Source organism: Aedes albopictus, chromosome 2 (genome assembly GCF_035046485.1).
Source record: "Aedes albopictus strain Foshan chromosome 2, AalbF5, whole genome shotgun sequence".
Lineage (NCBI taxonomy): Eukaryota > Metazoa > Arthropoda > Insecta > Diptera > Culicidae > Aedes > Aedes albopictus.
This window is the reverse complement of record NC_085137.1, coordinates 368,395,044-368,414,489: the sequence shown is the minus strand read 5'-3', so window position 1 is coordinate 368,414,489 and position 19,446 is coordinate 368,395,044. Positions and strand designations below refer to the sequence as shown.

The following is a 19,446-nucleotide window of genomic DNA, read 5'->3' as shown; positions in this document are numbered from 1 at the left end:
AAACCAAAATTTACAGCAACTAAATTGTATTGGTGAGGCTTAGACTTCAATATCGATCAGAAACATCTTAAATTTTAAAGGAACTTACTAAAAAAAGTTTTTGAGATAAGCCTGCAAATCTTTACATGAATTTTGAAACTTGAAAAAAATTATATGAAACTTAGAAAAATTTATACAGAAATTCAAAGAAAATGTTCTGACTGAAATACCAACATTTGCATGGTCTACATTCCATTTTAAATCTCCAGTGTATTCCTCGATGAAGAAAACTAAGTAATTAGAAATTCTGATAATTTAAAACAAATTAGTCTGTGAATCAGTACCTTAATTTTTTTTTCCCTTGAAGAAGTAACTTACAACTAAAAGACAATGTATAATAAAATAAAATGTATGAAAGAACTGTTGAAGAGAATCTCATCAATAATGCGACATAATTTGTTTCGTTTGTTGATTCTTGTTTCCTAATTTATATGTTTAATGTTGTCTGTGGTAGATCCTCTATTAATGTCCGTTTTCACTTCGTCTACTTCGTACGCGCGCGAGTGCTACACGATTGGTAACGCGCGTTGATTGATTGAGTCAGTCTCTTCCCTACCGTGTGCCAGCATGGTTGGTCGTATTCCGCAGCGCGTGTGGCATTTGCAGATGAACATTAAATAGGTCTTTAATGATCGTTACCACAAGATGGCGACGAGGATGTAGGAATCCAAAGAATGAAAAAAAATATGTTGAGTAGTTTAGTCATGTTTGTGAAAAAAAAATGAAAATGAGCGAAAAAGAAATGTAAAAAAAAAACAAGTGTTTGGTTGCGTGCACGAGAGAAAAACGGAAAAATGGTGACGATATGAATTGCATGTTTGCAAAGAAGAAAAAATAAAGTGAAATGTTTTGAAATGAAACAATTTTCAGTGCTAAGCGGTGAAAATGAGATTGTGCATAACCCGGACGCGCAAGCATCAAATCGAGTGGTGTGCTCCGCTTTTGTTCGTCCGCTTTTGTGCTCGCCACTTGATTTAATTCAAGGCCAGGCATTCAAGGCCGTTCGGTACGGTTCAATTGTTTCTGTGGAAATTGGTTTTTGACTGCTTATGTGATGCATGATGATCGATCGTTGCAGACTGTTGAATAAGAAAATGAATTATTTGGGCCGATCCGAATATTTTGCGGACTGTAATGATGAGTTAGGTGAGTGAGACTAACTAGGTGAAGTTCAAGGTAAGTCTTCATTTAATTATTAGACTCACATTTTGGGTCAATGCATATGAATGATTGACAACATTCAAGGACTAATGTGGAAAAAAATACATAATAAAATATATTAGTACAAACGAAGTAAAGTTATATTTTGACAAAATTAAATTGCAATGTGACATTGATTTTGAAAAGGGAGAGTAAGGTCACCTCCATGAATCACTGAAAATAGACATTCATGTCAAGACTTCCTATTGGTTTTAGGCTAATTGTGCTGTCAATAAAACAACGTTTTCTTGAGTACAGATTTAGAGAATGGTCAAATATATCGTCCTGAAAGTTCTACTCAATGCTTTTTTGTATTCCCAGGTTTCATAATTTAGAAGTGGTCATGGTCAGATTGTTTCGGTGGTATCTAATATTAAAAAGCGGCAATGTTAGCAGCCTTTCATGCTTCATAATGATGGTGATGTGAGGAATGGATAATTTCTAAAAAAAAAAAGGAGGAAAAGGATTAAAAGTAGATTTTGATGTCGCGGAGAGGACCTGTTATGCATTAAAGCACATAACTTCCACGCCGAGAACCTGACATCAGGGATGGCATGCTCTTCAGTGTGTGTGCGAGTGTGCGCGGTTGAATTATGAAAATGAGCTACACTGTGCACATTTTCTGTGCGGAATTCCATCCCTGCCTGACATCGAACCTCATTTGCGACAAACTCACAAAATGTGAGTTTTTCTTTCGAAAGGGAAGTAAAGCCGTTAGGTTCCGCACTATCCTCGGGCTAAAAATATCGATAATAAAGATAAACCAACGACCTAGGACCGAGACCAGTGCAGTGGAGGCAAATGTATCATTCGGCGTATACTCGCTGCTTTAAATTGTAACCCATCAAGTAAGAAAAAAAAAATCCTCTTAAATGATGTATGATGTAATGAAAAGTAAATTGCTCATGAATGAGACAAGTAAAAAGATAATCGCTGTGGAATGGTTTGAAGTATACTTTACTCAAATGATGTGAAAGGTTTATCGCTCTTAGATGTTGAGATGATATAGGATTGCTCTTGGATGATGCGAATGATTCGGGAAGTAGATGATCGCTCTTAAATGATGCGATATGTCAATTGTTGCTCTTGGATGATGCGAGATGGTGTTCGATCGCTCTTAAATGATGCGAAAAGAATATCGCTCTTGGATGATGCGAGATGATGTTCGATCGCTCTTGGATGATGCGATGATACAGGATTGATGTTGGATGATGCTAGAAAAGATATAACCGCTCCTAAGTGATGCGAAATTTGCCCATCAACGATTCGGTAAATAGATGATCGCTCTTAAATGATGCGAAAAGTCAACCATCGCTCTTGGATGATGCGAAATGATATTCGTACGCTCTTAATTAATGGAAGAAGTGCGATCTTGGATATTGTGAGATGGGTATCTGTTGATCGCTCTTGAATGTTGCGAAAAGCTAATGATCGCACTAAATGATGCGATAAGACAAATGAATGATCTTCAGTGATTCAAAAAGTCAATGATAGTTCAATTATTGATGCAAAAGTAACTCATTGCTTCTATACAATGAGAAGATGTCGACCTTAGATATATATTGAAATAGAGTGTTATTGAAAAAAAAAATGATGAGTTAATAACGCTAAGGTGATACGAGGAAGCGTAATGATTTGATTTGAGAACCATTTCAAGGTACCGCGACATGAATCTTGAAAAGTTGATGCAACTATTGGTGTTGCAGTTTAAACCACTGAAATTATGCATTTGCTGAATCGAACATCCACTGTGACATTCAAAGAAAAGGTACTGATTGCCTTGTAAACCTTGTAAAAAAAAAAGAAAAGAAAAGATGATTGAATAATGTACACCCGAGCTGCAATATTCGACAGCATTTTATGATTCTGATATTCAGCTTTTGTCATTTTCGCTGTTTTAGTTTGCCTGTTACGGTTATATAACAGGTGACGACACGGGAGAGAAGTGAACTAGTATTCACACTCGTATGCAGAATGCTAAAAGCGAGAACTGACATCGCCATATTTCATTCACTTTTCTGTAGGTGAATGTCTTCACCCGTGGTGGCGTAGACGGTACTCATTCCCACAAGCAACCGCTTGAGACGATTGGCCTGCCAGCTCTGGTATTGTGTGGATGATTGGAAATGATACTTGATTAGGTCACACACGAAAGGAACTCCCGGAGTCTGTCAGTTCTCACAACTTGGAACTGAAAACGAACGCCTCAGCCGTTCAATTTCGACTAAAAAAACTGATACTTAGCAGAAGTGTACATTATGAGAGGTAAAATTCTTTAGACAGATTGTCTATTGAACTATCTGCACAGAAAAAAACAGACGTTACACATAACCAAAAAAAAAAAAAACATCGTCTCGAAACCCTAGTCGCCCAATGCTTATTATGCTGTACTTGATTGAGCAATCGCTTGATCAGTTTTTGTGAGCAAACGTAGGCAAAAAAAAAATAATAATGTAAGTATTCGGTGTGTCCAATTGAGCAGCTACTGAATATTTGAATCAATTGATGGAAATCAAGTTGAGAGAGACGTCGGTAATCTGTCATACCTGAATCCAGTTATGTGTTTATGATCAGTGCTACAGATAAGATAGAAGTCATAATAAAAAGTTGAACGAGGCATGCTGTTATCTAAAATTTAATACATGAGTGTTTCTATTTAAAGGGATTTAAACATTTTATACCGCAAAGGGCAGTTAAAAAAAAATATCATGTTATTGTATGTTGCTTTCACAACAAAATGCGCTGCCAACTTTTAGTCGGTATTTCTGAATCACCGCGATGAATCAAGCACCACCTATGCTGCTGTTTGTGTTAGTGAGATCGGAGAAACGTCAGACTCCCGCCAGCTGATTGGCGGCGACTCTGGTGACGATTTCATCCGCGAAGGATTTAAATCGTCGCGTTCGATAAGGGGGAAATCGTCAATATCTTTGAATGATTTAGTTATGATGGTTTAAATACATTCAACAGACGGAGCGATAAATGAATTACACAAGTCAAAGTTTCCTTTAAAAGACGAGCTTAGAGCTGAAATGTCTGAAACATAAAGTACAATGATAAAAATAAAATAACGGTCATGCCATAGGAAACTTTAGCTTAGAAATATTTACTATCGTATAGCTCAATAACAGATAGCGATTAGTCTTTTAGGAAGAGGAAAAGCAATTTTGGTTGCCCTAAAAAAAGGTCGTGTCAGTTTATTGCAGGGTAGACTTTACCTTGCATGAAAGGAATAGATTTTAGCAACAGATTGATATTTACTTGCATATTTGCAAAAACAAAGCTGTTGATAGTTTCAAACATTAAACTGAAAAATAAATGTCAAAGATAAAATTATAAAAAAAAAATATTTAAGTTGACTATATGCATCAGCAATACAATTTCACTGTTGAAAGAGTTTAATCTTGTACTTACTGATTGGGGCTATTTTTTTATTGTTTTAAGAATATCGAAAGGTGTTATGTAAATCATTCACAACACCCTTGACCGAGGCAAAATATAATGACATTGTTGAAATGTCTTACATGCAACAAAAAGCTGTTGCATTGAAGTTTACTGCGCTCCGAACAATTCGAAAATCCAATGACTCCCCGGAGTCCCAAAAAATTTCTTGATTCTATATTATGTTTTGTCGATCTTTTTATTAGAACAAATATAGTGTTTTACTAATGACACATATACAATGGCATAACATGTTCCTTATAAATCGAATAAAACAACAATAATCGTCAACGTCTGGTATAAAAATCAATCTTAACATGATTAGGTTCAAAATCATCCATGATAAATTTCGTTAGAGATAATTTGGGACTTGACCTCCCTTCAAACTACCAATACCGTGCTTCATAGTCTATGTGAAACATGTGTAATTACGGTTGCCATTTGTATCATTGACTACATTTAAATATTTGCCAAGGCCCAGGAAAATGTTGGCTGTTAGATACTACGAGTTATAAGCCGACAAATGACTTTTTTTTTCGGTCATTACATTTCGTTGTTCTAAAATGCGCCATTTATAGCCTGATCTAAAAAAACAGTGAAGGATGATTGAGATGTTTGAGAAGCTGTTTATTTTGTAGTTATTAGTATGCTTAATCGAGAGAGTAATCACTCTACCATTGCTGTTGCCAGTCAACGAATAATCACATAAAAATAAACCTTCTACAAATTATGTTATTTTGTACTTAGTACAAAGATAGCGGAGCTAAAAGAAAAAAAAATTTAGTTGGTTTCAATTGATGTACATTTCAGAAATTTGCAAGTATGGTTCATAAAAGAAAATGGGAGAGATATGATACTGACAACCTTGAATTACTGACTTCTTTTTGAGAAAAGGCAGATAGTTGAATAGTGTTCGAATGTAAGGGTTTGCATAACATTAACATGTGTTATAATCTGAAATAACGTTTTAATTGTGTCTCACACGCTCACATGTAATTTAAGTTTAAATACTGATTTCCATATGGGTTTGAGCCGGTGACAATAATGAGTCTATTGAAATTATTTAAAGTGGAGTTACATTGGATACAAAATCACTATCTTCTTTTCCAGAGAAAAGGGGATGTGGTAGATCCTCTATTAATGTCCGTTTTCACTTCGTCTACTTCGTACGCGCGCGAGTGCTACACGATTGGTAACGCGCGTTGATTGATTGAGTCAGTCTCTTCCCTACCGTGTGCCAGCATGGTTGGTCGTATTCCGCAGCGCGTGTGGCATTTGCAGATGAACATTAAATAGGTCTTTAATGATCGTTACCACATTGTCCACGTGGACATTTGACGAACCCCCACCCCCCCTCTCCGTGGACAAGCGTGGACTTTTCGCTAACCCCCTCCCCCCTCCAAGCTGTCCACGTGGTATATGGACGGCCCCTATTCTAATCACTATGGTAAATCAGTATAGCCACATCAACCTTTCTTTAAAACGGTGCACCCTCTGCGGCCGTGTTTGCACCAGTTTCGTTGACCAAACGCTGCTACTGCAATATTTGCGATCCAGATCTAACTTTCAACGTAATCCCGCACAGCTTGTACTCCGGTCACCGTGAAAGTGTTTGCCGTAGTAGCTATTCGAACATCACCGTAAATGCCGGTACTGCTGCTGGTGACCGATGGTCATCAGAACGTAGGTCTTGCCGGGCCATTGTCACAAAAATTTCACGAACTGCAAAACCATACATTCATAGCGCCGCAAACTACTCCGAACACGGGATGGTCGGATACATCATCGACCAACAGGAATCCCGTGGAAACTGGGAAAACTCTGGCGGATCACTGACAAAACAAGCACCGTAATTGCCAATAACAATATTTTGACATTTGACAGATACAGCTAAGCCGCGTTAAAAGATAAGCTGTATATAAGTTATTTTGGTGTCGAAAAATTCTTTCCATAACAAAATCAAAAATAAATGCATGAACACGCTAGAAAGATGCTTTTCAAATGTATTATTACCGTTACAATAAGTTCTTTCACAATCTATTGCAACATAGTTATTGAAAACTTATTTTAGCGTAATTTTAACTTATTTACAACCAAAACACTTGATTTGAGTTGCGGTCTGTGTCCCACCAGAATAAAAATATTCAGATCACAGTACCGCTTAAAAATATAATTACACAAATTTAAAAGTGCTATGAATTGACATTCTTTTCTTTTCTATTTATTTAATATTCGGCTAAAAATTACTTCCTAAACATTATTACATTTGAATCGCAATTGAAGAATGATCAGTATATATAACTATAAGTATGGTTGAAAATTTTCACAATTCTCAATACTTTCAACCGATACTGTATTTCTCATGGAAAGCTGCCATATTGTTTTTCAGGAGAATTTTAGAGAAATATCATAATTTTAATGTTCATTTTTAATTTGACTCAGTGGCGCTTGAATTCTGATGGAGTAAAATCAGAAGTTCACCATGAATTTAGAAGCGCATGTAAAAAAACACCACCTATATTGAATACAGCCATTTGACAAATTATATTGTCAGCATAGTTTATTAATGATCATCCTGCCTTCATCATCTGGAAAAAATATTAAGTTATTGCGGTTATCAATGCTATTAGTTTGTGTCCGTTGATACGACAACTATACGTATTGATATACATAGCTCATATTCCTATTAGTATTGTATTATGGGAAGCTACAAGTTATATTACCTCCAAATAACTTAATTCCAACGAATGCTTATGGTATGTCATAGTAAGGCATTCTATAAGCTGTATTACTTTAAAATAACTTTATTCCAACTAAAGAAAGTGATGGTATTATATAGATATTTTGATAGTTAGCAATTATGATAAATAGCTTATTTACAACCTGGGGGTGGAAAGTACCTGGAATTATTAGTACTAGAAGTGTATTGGCATACATCTTGTATAACTTAAAAGATGTTTTAAAAGCCGCAATTTTTTGCGCTGTTTTGATTATATAAGTGTTCCATATGATGTTAATAATGCACGAAAAATACATCAGAGATAGTATGAAATGTGTAATTTGAACTGTTATATAACAAGTTGTGTTACTTGGAATAATGCATAAGAAAGGTTAATAAGTTTCAGTTCCTGGTGGAATATTTGCAGGGATCCCCAAAGAAACTCTAAGAGAAATTTGAAAAGAGACATCTAGGTTGATCCGAGAAGTTTTTTTTAAGAAATTATAAGGGGCAGAACCTTTTCTCTAAAAAATCTTATCGAATTCCAAAAGAAAAACGAGCAGCAAGGTAATATAATTCTGGAGGAACTTCTTGGGGAATCCAATACTCTGGAGAAGTTACAAGTGTCTGCTGAGAAAAGTTCCTGGAGATTTCCTAAAAGTATCCTAGACGAAACTTTTATAGGAATCTGAGAAGATGATACTCGTGGAGAAATGCCTTCCGGAAGGAAGTAAACATAACCTTTTTTGTAAGAATATCGAAATTAAGTTCCTGGAGATTAATCATTAATCATTGGAAGTATGACATATTTTAAAACGTTGAAATGTAATATGTGCCATTCTTGCGCTCTACGAAAATAAATTTACAAAAAATGTGGTCACAAATGTGGGGAAAAGCTCTTGTCGGCGTCACAGTTAGAAAACTGTAATTTGAACTGTGCTACCAAGATGTGCTAATAAAAATTTGAAAGAAACAATTAAATTTCATGGTAAACTGCCTATTTTTACTATTGGAATGTATTCTACAGTAAAACTTCCAATTCATATTGAAATGTTGCCAAATATTTTTTCAAAGAAAATTATTCCGTTTTTATCACTATTCCGTTTTTGTCAACTGGAAATCGCGGACCGTGTTAATAAAAAAGGAACATACCTGTATACATAGAAATAAAACCAAAAATCGAGTAAAAAACTGCGTTACATGTATTAGTATGTATGCAAACAAGTTGTCCACATACTTTAAAGGTTAAAAATATGGTGACTGACAGGTTTGTTAACTTCGTCATGAGGGTTTTTGTTGGCCAAATTGCCTGAAACTTACTCGTGCAAGACCACATGGTTGGATGTAAACACGGTCAACCCTTCCAGCTTTACGGTAGCTGGTCAATCAGTGGAGAATGTTGAAAGCTTCCAGTCGGCACCAAGATCGACGTAGGTGAACGGATCAAGAAGGCTTTTGCGAGTTTGAGAAACGCATGAAAAAACAACCAGGTTAGTCGGCGCACCAAAATCCGAATTTTCAACTCGAACGTGAAATCTGTGCTGCTATACGCCAGTGAAACCTGGTGTGTATCAGTGGAGAACACTCAACGGCTGCAGGTCTTCATCAATAGATGCTTGCGGTATATAATTCGTGCAAGGTGGCCTCTCAATTGGATGTCCAACGTGGAGCTCCATCATCGATGTGGGAGCGTCCATAAATTACATCACGTAAAATTTGCCAATTTTCAACCCCCCTCCCCCCTATGTCACTCTTTTTGTATCAGACCTCTGAAATTTTTGTATGGATTGTCACACTTTACTTAACCCCCCCTCCCCCTTACAAGCGTGACGTAATTCATGAACGTTCCCTGTCATCAAAAGCCGATAGCGACAGAAATTCGGGAGCGAATATGGAGGTGCGTCGGCCACACTATACGCAGGGGCGGAAGCGAAATATGCATCCTGGGTGCCCAGTACTGAAGGGTTAGACTGAAACCCAGCAGGACATCGCAGCAGAGGCAGACCCAGAGGCTCATGTCGGCGCAGCCTCAACAACGAAATCAAGAAAGTCGACAGAAATTTGACCTAGCCACAGGTCAAGGCGATGGTTGGCAATCGCCCAGGATGGAAATCTTTCAATTCGGCCCTCTCACCACCGTGGGTGCCCAGGACTGAAAGTAAGTAAGCAAGATGGTCGTATAACTTAGCTTGGTTGGGAAAGATTAGAGGCCAATTTTGAGTTCGACACGTTCAAAACCCCTTGATAAAGAGAACAAAACTGCTAAAAATGTAAAATTTTGCTTATTATTGAAAAGGGATTTCAAATGAGAATGGGACGTTTTCGTATATTCCGTTTTATCCCATACTACGTAAATCCCATGATTTTTTTCAGAATTACAAGTAAATATTCAATGTTCAGAGATGAAAATGTAATCTTTGCTGTATGTTGAAGAAAACAGAAACAAAATTTAGTAAATTAGATCCCGTGACTGAAAAGCCTTGACTTATAAAAAATATCGGCTGGAAAAAAATATTTTAAAAATGTGCAGCTCACGCTGTTTTGGACTCTAATTGTACATTGGAATCAAATTACTATTAAGACCTAAACGAGATTGGAATTTTTAAAATGTCTACAACGGAAAAAAGTTATACAAAGGTAATCAATAAAACGACAGAGTTCTCTATCTGAAAAAATGCTACCTGTTTATAAATAAAAGCTATAGCTTACCTGAGTATATTTCCTTTACTGGAAGAATTTGATGATGACGACGAAATTCACAAATTAAAGAAGTAAGAACAAGAAAGACAAAAACTAAATTTAGATAATATTGAAGATATTGAAATTCTAGGAAATTTAATAAATAAAATAATAATAAAAAACTAATGAAAGAAAAAATGCTCATAAAAAATATTCTCGATAGCTCGCGCTTCGCAATATTCTTTGTATAGTACTATTTTAAGCCGCAATTATGATCGAAAATACTCCACAACACAGTCACGAGATGTATATCACTTGCTTGTTGGTTTATTGCCGAAAGTAATAAAAACAACTAGCTCCGAAAGCGCAATTTTCACACGGCCATTGTTAACAAATGTTATCGTTTTTAATTTCAATTTCACCACGAACGCCGCACACACAATAGGTCACATAACTAGCTAATAGTCGACAACACCTAAATCAACTGTCGCTTTCTTTCCGTTCACAGGTGTGTATCCAGGCACACATACAGGTGTGTATGCGCTCGCAACTCGTTTTCCAACTATAAATTCCACGTTCAAATCCATCGAAGGCCCTGACATCATCAGCGTGCGCGCTTTTCTCAGGTACCAGATCTCTCATACAGCTTCCGAAGCGACGCAACCGATCAACAGTGACTAGGCAAACATTCGCACTTGTAAAAGCATGGATTGCCACTTCAGCAGCAGTTTCACGACACTGGCACTGGCTGTTTGTCTAGGTCTCTATTGACACGATATTTTCACCACCACTGACTATAAGTATCAATCCATTCGTCAAACAAACAGCAACCACCTTGGCACTAACAAAAGACTCTTGGAAATATTGTAACCAAATTTGCTGGAATGTATGCCAATGATCCTATCCAAATGATGAATCAACGAGTGTTTAGTGGGCTCAGTTCTTACGGGATTGAAAAAAGCACCGATGAAACAATTATCAATTTATGGTTCCAGCAAATTTACAGCTCGTATGGAGCATACATTGTTCTACAACTGTGCATCGAAGCGTGTAATAACCACGGCGAAAGGTAATTAAAAAGTATCTAGCACTAGGCAGCACTACAATACAGCACACCCATGGATATTGAACAATACACACAACTATCGACATGGAAATGAGATGAACCGAAACACACCCGCAAATCTGTAGAGAAGATCCGACTTTCCGACGACGTTGACGACGAGCGCGCTACTTTGAACCACTCTCACCGAAGCCACTTCCAAGACTGCTTGCTGGCTGGCAGGAAGCTTAAGCCGATCGTATAGTGGCGCGCGGATCGGGCTTCTCAAGTCTCAATCCAGTCATCATCGGTGGGTGATTTGTGGAGCTAAATCCGTCCTACACCGCGTTGCTAGCTGGTACTCACCGATGATGGCGATGGTTGCGTCGTGAGTTTTGCCCCCTAGCAGGTTTCTGGTCTACCTGCTACAGCAGCACCGATGGAAGTTACCGGATGGAACTCAGCAGCGCTTCAAGCGCCGCTGGTGGTGAACAGGTTGCAGTGCTTGAGGTAGTTTGATGGGGTGGTTATTGACATGTTTTTTATATAAATGATTTATATCAGTCCACTTTTTAAGTTTCATTCTAATCACATATCAATAGTGTAAAATTTCACAAGGCAGCGTCCATAAATTATGTCGAGCAAAAATCATTTTCAACCCCCCTTCCCCTCATGTCATACTTTTTGTATTGGACCTCTGAAATTCTTGTATGGGTCGTCACACTTTGCTGAACCCCTCTCCCCTTTAGGCGTTACGTAGTTTATGGAGGCTCCTCATTTTAAATGGCAATGACAAATCAGTAACAAATTTTGAAAACGACGTATAATCAATGGTGTAGCATTGATTATATATAATCAATGCTACACCATTGATTATACGTCGTTTTCAAAATTTGTTACTGAAATGTTCCTTTCACAAATAATGTTGATTACGTTCTATTGCAGTGTTGCATGGCTAAATGGTTTATCGTCACATTTCAAAGGAAATCCCATTGTTTGCCTCGCGTTTTTTGAAGTGATAAAAAGTACCATCGTGGGAGCTACGAGTGAGCATACCTATAGGTTGATATTTGAAAAAAAAAACTAATATTTTCTTTGGAGGCTGAATGCATTGGCAACATTAAAGCGAGTGACATAGTCAACACGGTTGCCGAAGCTGATGACGCAGCCTTAAAATTACTTTAATTTTATCAGTTTTGAATTCCTCGACACATGTTTATAGTAGAACATTTAGCGAGTTGTATGAATCATAAAATGAGAGCTTAGCAACACACAAATTGACTGCAATCATACGAATTCATATTAGCTAGATCACAATCTTGTTGGTCATATGTAGCATCAGCGAGGTTGCACAGATTAATTTTTCGAACGTTTTAGATAAACATCTCGAAGAGTAATCAATATTCCAACTGAAAATTGAAAAAATGAACTCTCACAAATAAATTTAACTTTTCCTATAGTGCATCAAAAATTCTCAAATTTCGACTGTTTGTCAACCTGTGTGTCATTGGTCCAATTTTGGGCTCGATTGGTTATTTTTTCGCGAAGCTAGAATCGTTCTCATAAAATATTATTTTTATATAACCAATTTTTGAACTGCCGAAACGAATCAAATTTTGAACGTTTGTCAACAATAGGGTGGCGATGGGTATTTTCGGCAGGTTTGTTCTCTTCGTCATGGGGGTTTTTTGTCGGCCAAATTTCTTGAAACTTGGGCATATAATTCAGCTTGGTTGGGATGGATCTGAGGCGAACTCTGAGTTCAACAGCTTTCAAAAAACCCCCCATGACGAAGAGAACAAAACTGCCGAAAATACACAATTTCCCCTATATAAATGTTTAGCAGGATGTTTAAATGTTTAGGAGTAGCAACCATTGACATGTATAGTCCGATTTGATCGTGATCGAATATATAAATGTTTCATGTCTTTGAAAAGTAGGCACTTATTGAACGTTGAAAAAAGTTATGATAGATTGGACTTTTTGGATCTTAGATTTTTTTACTTCTGTTCTAAAGATATCTATATATTAGAGTCCTTAGTGTCGCATTAGTGGGATGAGTGCTACGATGCCCGTGAAAGACATATCTAGACAGCTATTGACCGACCCGGTTGAACAGCTGAATCGCTGGTTTGAGCACTTTGGAAATCTTTTTCTAGTGCCGGCCACACCACCATGATGCCCCAGCATGATCCGCCAAGGATTCGATGTTTGTTCACTTCTGTTGGTACACCATTTCAAATTTAAATCATATTTCGCAACTTCAGAATAGTTCGGATGATCCAGGATGCTTCTATGATGTGTATACAAGTATCATATGATTCAACTGATCTTCTATGACTACTAAAACGCACTATACTAAGTTTGAAATGCAACCAATGCGTTATTACCGGTGTAGATATAAAGCCCTTAACTCCAGAACGATTTGGATGGCCTAAGGTATCGCCATTGATTTGCAGTTAGTCTTTCATACTCTGATTTACATGTATGGATCTAATGAAATCAGTTCTGACATGCATACATTAGTTTGATATACTATTACTGGTAAAGGCCTTGCAATCACAATTTCAGAGCTTTTTTTAGTTGCATAGAACATCACCAGGTCATGACTACCATCATTTCATGTAATTAAAATGTATATTTGAATGTAATTCTTCAAGTTCAAGTGATTTAAAAAGTAAACATAACTATTTGTATTCAGTAGACAGAGATCAAAACTTTGGGGTCTCCAGTTAGCCTAGTGGTTAAGGCTATGGATCGCCAATCCGGAGACAGCGGGTTCGATTCCCGTTCCAGTCGGGAAAATTTTCTCGTCTCCCTGGGCATAGTGTATCATTGTACTTGCTTCACAATATACAAATTCATGCAATGGCAGGCAAAGAAAGCCCTTCAATTAATAACTGTGGAAGTGCTCAAAGAACACTAAGTTGAAGTGAGGCAGGCCAAGTCCCAGTGCGGACGTCGAGCCATAAAGAAGAAGAAGATCAAAACTTGTGGACGTTTTGGATAACCTGGAGATCTATGTAACAGCTGTATGAGGACATAACTCATTTCTATTTAACAGCTACAACCCAAACAAGGAATTTTGGGCAATTTTCACTAGCATATATTACATTTGCATAGAAATATTACCCGAAATCGCGCGAATAACAAGTGGTGTACACTACATTTGCAGCTATATCTCCAAAATGTTCTATCATAACATAATCTCCATATATGCATATGATAGCACAACTAATCCCCTTGATAAAAACATTTTGGTTTTGAAAATCCACCCACTGCACAGTGGGAAAAAAACCGACCCAAAAAGGCACCTAATTATTGCGGCTGATTGCGATCTTTGAAGCCCATCTTTTCCGAATGGAAAAATGCCAAGGAATCGATTGGTGATAGTTTCATTCACCGGAATTGAGTGTAAGTGTCCATTTTGCCCCATTTTCCCCTAAAAAACACTGTTTTTCTGAATTAAATAATAGTTTCAACTGATTGCGGCTAACCAACCAATTTTTTATTGATGTAGGATTGACAGGTGCATTCTATGAAGCATACCTCGATCTGTATCTTTGACTGTAAGTGCCCATTTTGCCTCATTTTCCCCTAAAAATACCGTTTTTCTGGATTAAAAAATAGTTTCAACTGATTGCGGCTAACCAACCATTTTTTTCTTGATGTAGAATTTACAGGTGCATTCTATGGGACATACCTTGATTTGTGTCATTGAATGAAAGTGCCCATTTTGCCTCATTTTCCCCTAAGATACTATTTTTTTGAATGAAAAAAACGGTTTCAACTGATTGCGGCCAACCAACTAATTTTTACCTGATGTAGAATTAATCGGCACATACTTTGCGGTGTACCTCGATATATGTCATTGACTGGAAGTGCCCATTTTGCCTCATTTTCCCCTAAAAATACTGTTTTTTTCTGAATTAAAAATTAGTATCAACTGATTGCTGCATACCTACCATATTTTTCTTGATGTAGAATTGGCAGGAACATTTCATGAGGCACACCTCGATCCGTGTCATTGACTGGAAGTGCCCATTTTGACCCATTTTCCCCTATAAATACTGTTTTCCTGGATTTAAAATAGTTTTAACTGATTGCGGCTAACCAACCAATTTTTACCTGATGTAGAATCAAAAGGCGCATGCTTTTGGGCACACATTGATCTGTGTCATTGACTGGAAGTACCCATTGTGCCCCATTTTCCCCTAAAATAGTATTTTTCTAAATTATACAATTGTATCAACTGATTGCGGCTAATCAATCAATTTTTGCTTGATGTAGAATTAACCGGCACATACTTTAAGGTGCACCTCGTTCTGTGTCTTTGGGTGGTGGTGCCCATTTTGCTCCATTTTCCCCTAAACTACGGATTTTCTGGATTTTAAAATAGTTTCAATTGATTGCAGCTAATCAATATTTTTTTCCTGTTGTAGAATCGACCTATGCATACTATGGGATATACCTCGCGATACACCTGCTTGGTTAACCGCAATTAGTTGGAACTAATTAGGGGGAAATGGGGTGAAACGGGCAATTTCAGACTAACGCATAGCGCGAGGTGTATTCCATAATATGCATAGGTCGATTCTATTTCAGGAAAAAATATTGGTTAGTTGCAATCAATTGAAACTATTTTTAAATCCAGAAAACCCGTAGTTTAGGGGAAAATGAAGCAAAATACGCACCACCACCCAAAGACACAGAACGAGGTGTGCCCCAAAATATGCGCCGGTTAATTCTACATTAAGCAAAAATCGATTGGTTAGCCGCAATCAGTTGAAACATGTCTTTAATTCAGAAAAATAGTATTTTAGGGGAACATGGGGCACAATGGGTACTTCCAGTCAATGACACAGATCGAGGTGCGTCCCAATGCGCCGGTAAATTCTAAATCAGATTGAAAATGGTTGGTTAGCCGCAATCAGTTAAAACTAGTTTTTAATCCAGAAAAACAGTTTTTAGGGGAATATGGTGCAAAATGAGCACTTCCAATCAATGACACGGATCGAGGTGTGCCTCATGAAATGTTCCTGCCAATTCTACATCAAGAAAAATATGGTAGGTATGCAGCAATCAGTTGATACTAATTTTTAGTTCAGAAAAAAACAGTATTTTAGGGGAAAATGAGGCAAAATGGGCACTTCCAGTCAATGACATATATCGAGGTGCACCGCAAAGTATGTGCCGATTAATTCTACATCAGGTAAAAATTGGTTGGTTGGCCGCAGTCAGTTGAAACCATTTTTTTCATTCAGAAAAATAATATCTTAGGGGAAAATGAGGCAAAATGGGCACTTTCATTCAATGACACAAATCAAGGTGTGTCCCATAGAATGCATCTGTAAATTCTACATCAAGAAAAAAATGGTTGGTTAGCCGCAATCAGTTGAAACTATTTTTTAATCCAGAAAAACAGTATTTTTAGGGGAAAATGAGGCAAAATGGGCACTTCCAGTCAAAGATACAGATCGAGCTATGCTTCATAGAATGCACCTGTCAATCCTACATCAATAAAAAATTGGTTGGTTAGCCGCAATCAGTTGAAACTATTATTTAATTCAGAAAAACAGTGTTTTTTAGGGGAAAATGGGGCAAAATGGACACTTACACTCAATTCCGTTGAATGAAACTATCACCAATCGATTCCTTGGCATTTTTCCATTCGGAAAAGATGGGCTTCAAAGATCGCAATCAGCCGCAATAATTAGGTGCCTTTTTGGGTCGGTTTTTTTCCCACTGTGCACTGGGTCAAAAGCTATAAGTATAACTATGCAAAAAAGTTGTCCACATCCTTTAAGGGTTAAGGAAATTTATTTTTTTAAATAGGTTTTTGGGCAAATCTTAAGCAAACAAAGGGTGCAATCTCATAATTTAAGCACCATACATCTATTAAAATACCTTTTGGTAACATTTCAGTCGAAAAAGTGTTCAATTCCCATTACCGCATCAATAGGTACTACCACAACGATGGGAACAATTACCCTAGAGTAGCCAACAACCAAAACTAATAGACTTATGTTTCGTGTTTGGTCAAATAATGGAATTGAATTAGGTATAATATTCACAACCTACTAAAAGCACCAACATAGAAACCGACACCACATAACTAATTTTCAATATTCTGATTTTGTAAGCACCCTCACTAGCATTGGCTGAAAACTATCAATGAGCGTACACCAGGTGAGTTCCATTTCACCTTCAGCTCGAAACTTGTTTTGGTTTTACACTCGCTATGGTAACCATCAACCATCATCGCCCAGTTCGGCAGGTGAGTGAGGTGCATTGTTTTCTCACAACTTTGTGGTGATGGTTAGGGGCGGTGGTAGGTACTCAACTCAGTTCTGGTCGACACAAGTCACAGAGCCTTAGCACGCGATCTCGATGAAAGAAACAACCTGTTGATCGAATGTTGCGTGGGCACTACAAAGTGATGGCAACGATGTCTGGTTGTGATAGTTGGAAGTACAGTATCACCAGTATTCGCATGTTGGTCCCATGTAGCAGGATATTTAAAAATTAGTTTTTTTTTGTATAACCTGAATTGAAATATATACATATTATTTTGATTTTTTCTCTGTCTGAAATTGTTTAACGTTTACTCATGCGGAGATAAAGTTCTTTTAGTTGAAATCAACTCTCACACATGTATCATGCTCCTTCTCGATTGATTTGGCAATCCCTGGATCACGGATTTAGCTAATGCTTCCTTCCGTTCGCTGAGGTTTGCTGGGTTCTCAAGCTACCTTGTTCCCCTTGTTCACATTATTTTAGTATGAGCTAGAGTGCAAATTAAGATGCTTTGAATTCACTGGTATATGACTAAGTGCAGTTCAAGTAGCAGATTATTTCACTTTCTTAAGGCTAGACTATATAGTTTTCAATACCAGGTAATAGATAACAATTTTGCTTCAAACGGCTTGATTCACAAAGGGAATCTTCCATTCCTGCAACTCATCGTTTCGCCAATGTTGTTATTTACCTACATTCAGCTTATTTTGTTAATCCCCTCGTTGTAGCCAGGTGTGGCGCACAGTCAAAGATATAAACTCAAGTGAGGACAACGATGTGTTGCATCTCGATGGCGCGCAGGTAACAATTCAAAATATCTCTAAATTGTCATGTTCTGATCTCATAATGCTTGCTTACGCATGGTTATATGGATTATTTGCTTAATACGTTAATTAACTACCACCATGCGCCTCCTCCTCCTTTGATTGTTGTTGTGAAGAGTTCGACGGAACCTCACATTAGTATGGGACACACATCAAATTCTCGCTCCAGTCGACTTTTTTGATTCCATTTAGGTCCCATATGAACTATGCGAAATTTCAGCGCAATCGGTGAAACTATAATTTGGCGCAAGCGGTACAAAGTTTGCATAGGATTAATCATGCAAAAAGCTACCCGGATAAAAACTAACCATAGGGTGTATGGTGAAAACCATTCCTGCACCATACAGTGTACCAGCTACAATAAAGTGTATTGTAATGATATGGTTCGCTATACTATACATTTACATTGGATTTTTATGTAACAATATATTATACTGTTTTTCTTACGTTTCAACCAGTGGTCCGAAACATTATTTTTCCGTGAATTTTTAATTATTTCTGGAGTTCGATTTGAATAGGTCGTATGTTTTCTGTGATTCCTATATGCAGATTCGACCTATTCAAATCGAACACCAGATTTATTCAGTTTAAGATTTTTTCCGTGCTTTGTTTTGTTGATGTTTGTGACTTTTTTGATGCAAAGGAAAGGAAAGAGAAAAAAGTGAATAAGTTGAAACATCAATTTAAAGTCAATAACATGTTTAAATCAGTGGTAAACCAGATGTCCTAAGAACTGCAGGTCCAAGCAGGGGTCCAAGAGATATGGCAGGCTAGGTGTGTAGAGTGCGATGAGAGAAATACGAATGTAGGCCAACCCGGAAAGATGCAGGTCAGAATACCGTAAATCAGTGGATGAGTTCAACACTATTCTTGCTGTATTTGCTTTTAGGGGAGTTTTCTCCTCTTCCCTCATTTGAACTTGCCTTCGACCACAATCGAATCAAATGCGATTGACAAACTTTATCTTTGACGTAGAGCCATCTTTAACATATGGACTGGACTGAACACTGAAATGACTTTTAATATAGTTTCGTCTGCGGGTTCGCTTTTTATCCTAACTTATATTTGAATCGAACTTGACAGTTATCTCTTGAGTTGTTATGTATTTCAAACTTTAGTCAAACTGGTGCCTCAATATTGCAATAACAGTTAAGCACGCTGTAATGATACTTATGTACCTCGTCCCACTTCATGCAACTACATTA

At 37.3% G+C, this 19,446-nt stretch overlaps 1 protein-coding gene across 5 annotated transcripts in view; it reads right to left on the bottom strand.

Moving 5' to 3' along the window:
• LOC109430546 (putative ferric-chelate reductase 1 homolog) overlaps positions 1 to 11,393 on the bottom strand; it is a 184,352-nt gene extending 172,959 nt beyond the window's left edge. For 2 of the 5 annotated variants that reach the window (XM_019706612.3, XM_019706614.3), the window contains exons 1-2: positions 11,256 to 11,393; positions 10,109 to 10,126 (exon numbers count right to left, since the gene is read on the bottom strand). The gene's annotated coding sequence lies outside the window, so the exon portion shown is untranslated. The other 3 variants (XM_062852939.1, XM_029852440.2, XM_062852940.1) reach the window with 3 other exon arrangements.
• Between the last annotated feature and the right edge of the window lie 8,053 nt (positions 11,394 to 19,446).